At 32.7% G+C, this 9750-nt stretch overlaps 1 long non-coding RNA gene across 1 annotated transcript; it reads right to left on the bottom strand.

Moving 5' to 3' along the window:
- Window positions 1–475: 475 nt before the first annotated feature.
- Window positions 476–7070, bottom strand: LOC132609219 (uncharacterized). The gene is made up of 3 exons (XR_009570766.1): window positions 6433–7070; window positions 1137–5868; window positions 476–1017 (listed from the first exon to the last, which is right to left on the bottom strand). It is a non-coding gene; the product is annotated as an uncharacterized LOC132609219 (long non-coding RNA).
- Window positions 7071–9750: the final 2680 nt, after the last annotated feature.

A 9750-nucleotide genomic window follows, 5' to 3' on the forward strand; every position in this document is an offset into this window, starting at 1 on the left:
AACGATGGATAATATTTTGGTTTTTTGAGAATATTATAACTAATGCGGAAATGTAAACTAACCTAGAAAGCAAGTAAAATGATCAATGGCCACAAGCATGGATAATGGGAGATTACACTCAAGTAACGATCCAACGTATTTTACGATTTTACAACTAAGAGCGGGTTTGTGTTGATAGATAATGATATCTAAAATCTCATTGAAAGTCTTCCAACCAAATCAATGAATTTCACTCTAAGCTTTTCCAAGCCTTAGAGTGTGATATTAGGCACAATCAATTTAACCTCAAGTAACTATCCTCTTCCGAGCTCAAGTTATTAGATGAGTTTAATGACCCAAATTCTTGTTAATTAATCTTTCCCAACCTAGATTTCCTCTTCCGAGCTCAATCTAAGTAAATGGGTGAGTCCTAGGGTTAGCTAATCCCTTTGGAAACATTCAAGAACGAGATTAATTAAATCAACAAAGACCCACTTCAATAGCAATAAGAATCATTCAATACATAAGCATAACAAGACTTTCAAACCAAACTTTAATCAAGAATATTTTCATAAACAAGATTCAAGTCATGGAATAGAAAGCTACACACTTAGATATACAATACAAAGCAAGGGATTGAATAAATGAATTAAAGGTTTAAGAAATACTCAACCAAATCTTCAAATCTTTAACCCCAAAGTGTGGTGTAAAAACTAGTCTCCAAACTTGATGAAAAACTGCCAAAGATGATAATGTTTTTGCCCTAAGCCTCTCTTTTATGCCCCAGATTTCAGATTTGCAATTCTGCCCGTTTTTTGCGAATCTGTCCCGTTTTTGCAAAACTGTCCAGTTTTGACAGTTTTGCAAATCTGTCCAATTTAGCCTCTTTTTGACTTTATTTTCACTTGGTTTCTTCTGATCACTTCTAAATCATATAAAATCAACTTATCAGACTCGCAGGTTACGCCTCTTCTATCTTCGTATGTTTTGCTCTATTTTGCTCCATTTTGGTCCGTTATGCTCTCCGGGCATCTTATCCTACAAAACAACATAAATACACAAAAAGTAACAACAAAAGTGCTTGAAGAGTCACAAAAGCTTAAGGAATTAGCATCGAATATCCCGTAATTTCACGGCTCATCAACTGCTCCTACTACCTTTCCTTCGAAGATCACGTTGATTCTTTCTTGGGGCATTGGTCTGTTGCGAGAAGTCCCGACCCCTTTCTCCCTGTCACGCTTGTTTCGGTTGTCTAAGAACTCCTTTAGATTCCCCCTGCGGAGCAAGTCCACGACCTCGTAACGAAGATGTTTGCAACCCTCAGTCGAATGCCCTGGAACAGCATGGTACTCACACCACAAATCTACGTCCCGCTAATTGGAGTTCGGCCTTACGACCGTTGGGAACCTGGCCTCCGCCATGTCTTTCATTGCCATGACCAATTCACTAACTTCCACGTTGAAGTTATAGGATGCCACACTCGGCGGACCCGAGTCTTTTGGTGGCCCATATTGTGGTGCGTCCTTGTACCTCCTGGGCCGGCCCTGATTCTAATTCTAATTGACGTTTCCTTAAAAAAAAAAAGGTGCAAAAGACAACATGACAAGTAAAACGAGCTAAACCAAGAATGTTCACCAAAAATTAAAAAATAGTAGTTCTTCGTTTAAATAGAAAATCAAATTTCTACTTTGTTTCGTTTTAAACATGTAAAATTAATTTAATAATTAGAATTAGAATTGTCCAAATCAAAATTTTATAAAAAATAATAAGTATTGTTTAGGTCCAATTTACATACATTAGCAATAGAATATTTTACCCCTTTAAATTAATCGAATTAAAATTCAAAGTATCAACTGATGCTTAAATATTGCTATTGTTTTGTCTCAAAGAAAGGAAAATAGTTTCCTTTTAAACAAGTCTTCTCCTTTAAAAAGTATTAATAAATTTTTGCAAACTTTGTATTCGTAGCAAACACTAATATAATAAAGTTTTGGATACGGAGCACAAACTATAATGTTATATTAATCATGTTTTGAACATAGTGTGTGTGTGTGTGTGTGTGTGTGTGTGTGTGTGTATATATATGCATAAAAACAGTGCAAACTTATGTATGTTTATTAGCAATATAAAAAATATATATTATCACTATCCAAACACAACTACATACACATAGATACACTATAATCCAAAGTGTTGGGCCCGTGCTGCATACGCCATCTAGTAACTATATAGAAATATGAGTTTCTATATAGTTCGTCGTCAGTCACTCCATTTAAAAAAAAAAAAAAAAAAAAGTAGGCCCCACTCTTCTATAATAGTAGAAAAATTATTAAAAAAAAAGTTAAGGTAGGGCCCAATCTTCTATAATAGTAGGAATGAAAAAAAAAACAAATTTAAGGTAGGGCCCACTCTTCTATAATTGCAGAGATTAAAAAAAATTAAGGTGGGGTCCGCATGAAGAATTGGGAGACAATTGCAAAAATAAATAAATAAATAAATAAATAAATAAATAAGGTGGGATCTACGTGAAGAAATAGGAGACAATTGCTAGGAAAAAAAATAAGGTGGGGTCCACGTGAAGAAGTAGGAGACAATTGCAACAAAAAAAAAAAGAGGATATTTAAACAATGATAATAAGTTCAGAAAATGGTAAAAGGCACGCTTAGAGAAAATGTAAAGAAGAAAAGTTCGAGAAAAAAGAAATAACGATTTAAATTGAACACAAAAACTGCTAAAGAAGTGATAAAACCAAAAGATTTAAAACTTATACCTTTGGGTATAAGTTTAGACACATACGTCTCACACCAATAATGAGGAATAACATCAAGAAGACGAATTATAAACGGTCTTCTATAGTAGTAAATTTTAAAATAATAATAATAATAAGGTGGGGCCCACTCTTCTATAATAGTAAAAAAAATTAAAAGTTAAGTTGGGCCCCACTTTTCTATAATAGTAGAAATTAAAAAAAAACAAATTTAAGGTGGGGCCCACTCTTCCATAATAGTAGAGATTTAAAAAAAAAAATTAAGGTGAGGTCTACGTGAAGAATTAGGAGACAATTGCAAAAAAAAATAAAAAAAAATAAGGTGGGGTCCACGTGAAGAAGAAAAAAAATAGGATATTTAAATAATGATAATAAGTTCAGAAAATGATAAAGGTACGCTTAGAGAAAATTTAAAGAAAAAAAATTCAAGAAAAAAGAAATAACGATTTAAATTGAACACAAAAATCGCTAAAGAAGTAATAAAACCAAAAGATTTAAAATTTATGCCTTTGGGTATAAGTTTAGACACATACGTCTCACACAAATAATGAGAAATAACATCAAGAAGACGAAATACAAACGGTCAAGAAACGTAATACACATATTTCTTAAAATGATGAAGTTGGTCTATATTTAAAAATTTAAGACTACAATAGATGCTGACACATAAAAGCGCTTTTTAGTGTTGTTGAGTAGAAAGAGATGATGGCATGAAACTCGGTAGGAGAAGGTGTACCTCAAATCTTTCAATTGGAGAACTAAACCAGGAAAGTCATATATGGGAGAAGCGGACTAAGTCATTTAATTTATTGATATTTTCAATTAATTGAATTATAATACTTTCTGTAATAAAAATTTCATAATTATATTACTAAAAGGTATTCTCTCTGTCCTAATTTATGTGACATAATTTGACTAGGCACGAAGTTTAAAAAATAAAGCAAAGATCTTTGAAACTTATGGTCTAAAACAAGACATGGATATTTGTGTGAATTTAAATCATTTCATTAAAGGTAAAAGGGAAAATTTCAAGTTAAATAATTTCTAAACATAAAAATATATCATTTCTTTTTAGACAGTCTAAAAAAAATATGGTATTATTTTTTGTGTTGGGCCCTTGCTAGCACGGGCTTCCATCATCTAGTATAAATATAAATATAATGGCGCATATGAAAGCGGAATAGATAATTCTTTAATCTTTAATTTATAGAGATAAAAATCCTCTATGATGTTCCGTTCCAACTTTACCTCTTTGTTGTGAGTCTTTTTTCTACTATAATTCTTCATTATATATATTCTAGTCCTAGTGGAGTTTAACTTAGTGCAGACCCAAAATAAAAAAGAATTAACTTAGTGAAGAGTCCTAAACATTACAATTTCATCTCTTTTGTCCTTGAGAAAAAGCTTGGCATATTTGGTTTTAGAATTTTAATTTCACAATTATAGTCAAATAGTGATTTTTATTTGAGTTTAAAGTTATAAATATTGGGTAAAATCTTAAACATTACAATTATATCGAACGTCGAATTTCTTTGCTAAATAAATATTTTAGCTATTTAATGGCATAAAAGTCGATCAACATTTCGGGGATATTTTCATAATTCAACAATTAGCATTTTAACATGTGTGCTTTTAATATATGTAGATATATAGATATGTACGTGCATTTTTCATAGGTCTTCAGTCTGTCATGTTTATAAAGGAACAATAAAAACAAATTGTAGAAAAATCATATACAAGAAGAAAAAATTGTTGAAAAGCAATTGACATGGAAAAAAATATAACAATCTTTTAAATGCTTAAATCAATGTTAATTTTTTTGTTTAAAAGGTGTCTTTTAATTATGTTAATGTTGTGCATGTATTTAATTATAATATAATGTAGATACATGTAATGCGAGCATATTTTAGCTAATGCTACTTGAAAAACGATATTTTTGGACTATTGAAGACATGTTGCATGTCCCATTCTCCCTTAATTACCTATTTGTTGTGACCAAAGTGCTAACCGTATTTCATAATGAACCAATCCCTTAATTCATACCAAATGAATACAGAATAAATTAGATCTTAAATACTACTTTCTTCGTCTCAAAATACTTGTCACATTTTGTTTTTGGAGAGTCAAATTATTTGAACTTTGATATTTTGTGATGTATTTTTCACCATATTGATATGAAAAGAATTTTAACTTATAGTACATTTCATTTAGTTTTAGTATAACTAAATTTTAGTTTTACAATATTAAATTAATCTAATTAAATTTAGCTTAAAAAATTAGTCAAATTGAATCTCGAAAAATTTGTTATGAACATTGACTTTATTCTAGTATTAACACAAAAAGAAATTTAAGTTTAACATGGAAAGACCTGCTCTAGTTTTTAATAGGATATACCTATATCTCTTATGTTAGAATAAGAGAAGAATAACAGAGAAATTAAGGCTTTGAGGCGTGAAAGATCACTATCTTTCAAGAGTTATTGTCTGTATATTTTTTTGGGATTTCAAGCAATTCTCTATTAGGATATAACAAAGCCAGAAATCATACAACCAAATTGAATACGCTACTTCTGGAATTTGTTCGTATTTATAGAAGTTGAGAAAGAGTCTATTCCTGAAGAATTGCTCCCCTTCCGAACAGACGTGATGTTTCGTTTAACTTAAAATTTAAATATTAAATTCAAATTTTTCATAAAACAAAATCTGTTCAAAAATAAAATAAAATGCAAAATAAGATCTTTATCTAAGGTCTGACCTGACCCACGCCCAAGTCATTGTTATTTTTTTATATGATTAGATATATATAAATGCACACATCTTATCATTCACATTCTAAGGTTTCGGAGCTCAGCACTATATAGCCAACACAATGGCTTGTTGGCATCGATGTGACATTCCCACATATGTACAAACTACTTTTACATATTATCGATCCCAAAAATCAAAATACCTAGCTTTCTATGCTTTATCTCTGCTATGTTTTAGCCTAAGCGTTAGCACTTTTCACCCAGATCTCCCATATCATGTCCTAAAAAGAACTCCTACCACTTAAGTAACTTGCTGGATACCTTTTTTCTAAGGTTCACACAAAGTTCTTAGTACCAATTATCTAACTCTGCAAGCCTACAAAACAAAATAGACAACATTATAGGGCAGCAACAAAATGTTGAATCCAATAGCATCAAAAGTCCCATACTTGATTCCAAAAGCTTCAATTAAGTCAAACTGTTAAATCTAAAAAAATAAAAAATAAATTCAGACTTTTATTATCTATTTGAAGGAGCAATTGTAAAGAGTACAAAAAAATTGACCAACATTGTAGGATTATTTTGGATATTTGGTTTATGAAAATAAAATTTAAAAAATTTAAGCACATACATTAATATATAGTGATTATCTTTCTCACTTCACACATGTTAGCATTGTTCTGAAACTCAAGATGAGACCTCAGATGGTTGTATTTACTTTATCATTAGCATGTCTCATCTTGATCTTATGCCAATATTATTTCCAAATATTCCCATGATTGTGGCATGACTTGTGATGAAGGACGATTTCGCATTTACATCATGATCTGAAAAATCTTATGGTAATTTCTATAAAATCTAAATATATATAGTTTATTAGCTTTGCTAAATGAAAACCAGTTTTAAAAAGCCAAGAAATGAAAGTACAGCAATGACTCACCTATTTTAATGCATCGCTGCGTCAATCCCCTGCTTGTTACCTTCAATCCTTTCATCATATTTTGAAGAGCTCGGCAGCAAATCCTCAAAAGTATAGCACCAAATATCTCACTGCGAGAGCACTATTTGAGGAAGTTGAATTATTGCATAATTAAATTCCAACACCACCTTCGTTAATTGACATAATCATCGCCACCAAAATGTAGCTCTAACCGGGACTCCTCTTTTTATCTTATAAATTTTAGGCCTGTATAAACAAACATTTAAGGCGTAACTTTGGAATTTAGAATTGGACTCCTTCACCAAATAGGAGTTTTAATCCGATTACAAAACGGAGACTTTAGTCTCCTTGTTTATATAACCAACTGATGCTCGTTAGTTTGGTTTACAAAAGACTTGGACTCTATAATAAATAGACTAATTGTTAGAAAAAGAAGAGAATAGAAAACTTTGAGGCGGGAATAAATCACTGTCCTTACAGAAATATTGTCTGTATATTCTTTGGAGGATACAGACAAGTTTCTTCAATATTCCTCAAAGCCAAAAATGTTACTGCAGAATGTTACGCCCTTTTCAGGGATAACAAATATATAGAGAAGACAGGAGACTATTTGGAAGAGGTGTCTTTTCTGAATAGGTTTTTAGTTAATAAATTCAAAACTTAAAATTTTGAAATTTAAGTTTCAAATATAACTTAAATCTGTTACACAATCCTACGTGGACTCCATTTAATTTATCTCCCTACGTACCAAACTAGTTAACAATCCCCCACTAGTTTGGTACAATCATACATAACATTACGCCTAGTAGAAAGTATCTTATACAGATTTGAACTTTCTATTAGTGTAAATACTTTAAAGTTTGACAAAGTTTGAGGGTATCCGAAGATTTGAACCACAATTCATTATGTCAAGCCGAAAATATCACACACATAATATTATTGCGCGGCTAAACAAACCATAACTTGCTTTAGCACTTTGATGGCCATGTGCTACTAATCCTGACTTCATGAATATTTATAAGACCAACCCTCTAGATGTCATGACCCAATTTCCTAAGTCGTGCGGGCACCTATCTTTCCCACCTCGATAGGCGAACCCTTATCCAACAATCATACATATAAGTAAAGCAGAAGAAAATAGAAATAATGTAAGTCTCACAATAATAATATAAAGTGAGGAAAGTAGTGAAATACAACCCCAGTATTGTGGTTTGGTCATACAAGAGCTCTATTGAACTATAAGTCTGCATAATGCATAAAAGTCTCAATTCATGTCCCGTAATAGGAAGTAAGACAAAGCAATAAGATGAGTCTTTGGGCAGCGAACGTCATCATGCTCACCCTGAATGAACTCAACAGCAAACTCGGAAATCAACCACGAGGAGATGAAGTGAAACCTGGCCAAGTACTCTGCATCCATAAAAAAATGCAGCAAGTCTAGGTCAGTACAAACAACAAGTACTGGTAGGTATCATAGGCCGACTAAGACTAGCTAATGTATATGAAGACAATAAAGTAAAATAACACGTAAACAGCAAAGTACAAGTCATTACTAGACAAGAATCCATAATACCAATCACAACATATGTTATGGAATCTAAGCCCAAATGTTCCAAGTTTTAGAACAATCACCCAAGACCAAACTATGACTACAGTATCCTGTCCCCATTTAGTCACATAAAAGGATCCCAACACAATCCATATCAAATCCAACAACAATTCAAATCACGCTCAACACATAAGAGAGACAACAAAATGCAATAGAAATATATGCTAAGTCTCAGTATTCAACTCCGAATGCATCAATCACAACCATATCACGCATCTAAACCCAATTGTGCCAAGTCTCAGAGATTTCAATCACAAGTCCATATTATAATCAACCAAGAGAGATGATAAGATGCAATGCAAGATGTATACGATATGTATGCAATGCTTATACTCGTACACATGTACTCCGACGACTGAACATCACGTCTCGGTAGCACAATCTATGGGGGACCGCGTAGTCCATGTACCGGTCACTCTGCACACAGCCGAGAGATGACTCAACGTGCAATACCAGTCATTCCGTACACAGCCCATAGATGACTCAACATCCAATACCAATCACTCCGCACACAGCCCAGATATGACTCAATATCCAATATGGGTAAGATAGATAAGTGTTTCTGTATCAGTCACTCCACGCACAGCCCAGAGATGACTTAATATCCAATATGTCTCGGAAGAATACCGATCACTCAGCACACAGCCCAGAGGTGACTCACATCAATATGTCTCAATGCATCTGTATTTCCTTCTCATTTCCCATCATCAGTACCATATCAAAGGAATATCAATACATTATGGAAATGAGTATGAATACAATGCACGTGTAATATTAATAAACCAAATTAATCCCAAACAATACCACACATGGGCACACAAGTAATATTCCTATATCTCAACGTGGCGACGAGACAACAAGTACATAGAATAGATAAGTCAACAACGCAACGGGGTGGCTAGCCCCCAAGTCATACAAACAGGCCCAACCTAAGGCAATATCCATCCCAAACTTCATACTCGAAGGTTTACATGCATTCTCCAACAATATCATCTAAACATACGCTTCGCTAATCGAAGTCTCACCATAAAGTAAACTGTAACCCACCTGGAAAGCCTAACAACAAGCTCGAACGATCAAACCTTAGTCTTTCCCCTCCTTTGTGCCTCGTGATAGTGAAAGTCTAATCATATCCAAATAGGGAATTAGAATCAAGAAGAATCAATACTCACAACCTTATTTCTATTCAAGTCCCAAATCCTAACTCATGGAATGGGAAAATGAGCCTTTCAAGGGTAAAATAGGAAATTCAGAGGCTAACTATGAAATTCATACTCTAGGTGATCAATTCTCATCAAACATTGGCTATATTAACTCATAGATTAGGGAAATTCGGATTCTAGATGAAACCTCCAAATTTGGTATAAACCCTAACTTAAAATCCACAAATTGGTCACTAGTAATGAAGGAATCATGTTTATGTAGTTACTAATCAATAATTTCATACTTAATCAAGCCGAATCCACCAACAATTCAAGGTTTTACAACAAAAAACTCATTAGAGGAAGAAACCCAAAAACCATCTTTAATTTTCAAGTTAATCACCAATAATGGAAGGTATAAGCTTATCAACAATGAATTCATCAATTTCCTATGGTTAAACTAACCAATTTCATCATCAATTTCCCGTTAGGAAGGTTAAAACCCTTTAAAGAAGAAACCATAAAAACCCCATTTTATTCATCATGTTCTATGAATTTACTACCATG

The sequence above is a fragment of the Lycium barbarum genome, chromosome 9 (assembly GCF_019175385.1).
Source record: "Lycium barbarum isolate Lr01 chromosome 9, ASM1917538v2, whole genome shotgun sequence".
NCBI lineage: Eukaryota > Viridiplantae > Streptophyta > Magnoliopsida > Solanales > Solanaceae > Lycium > Lycium barbarum.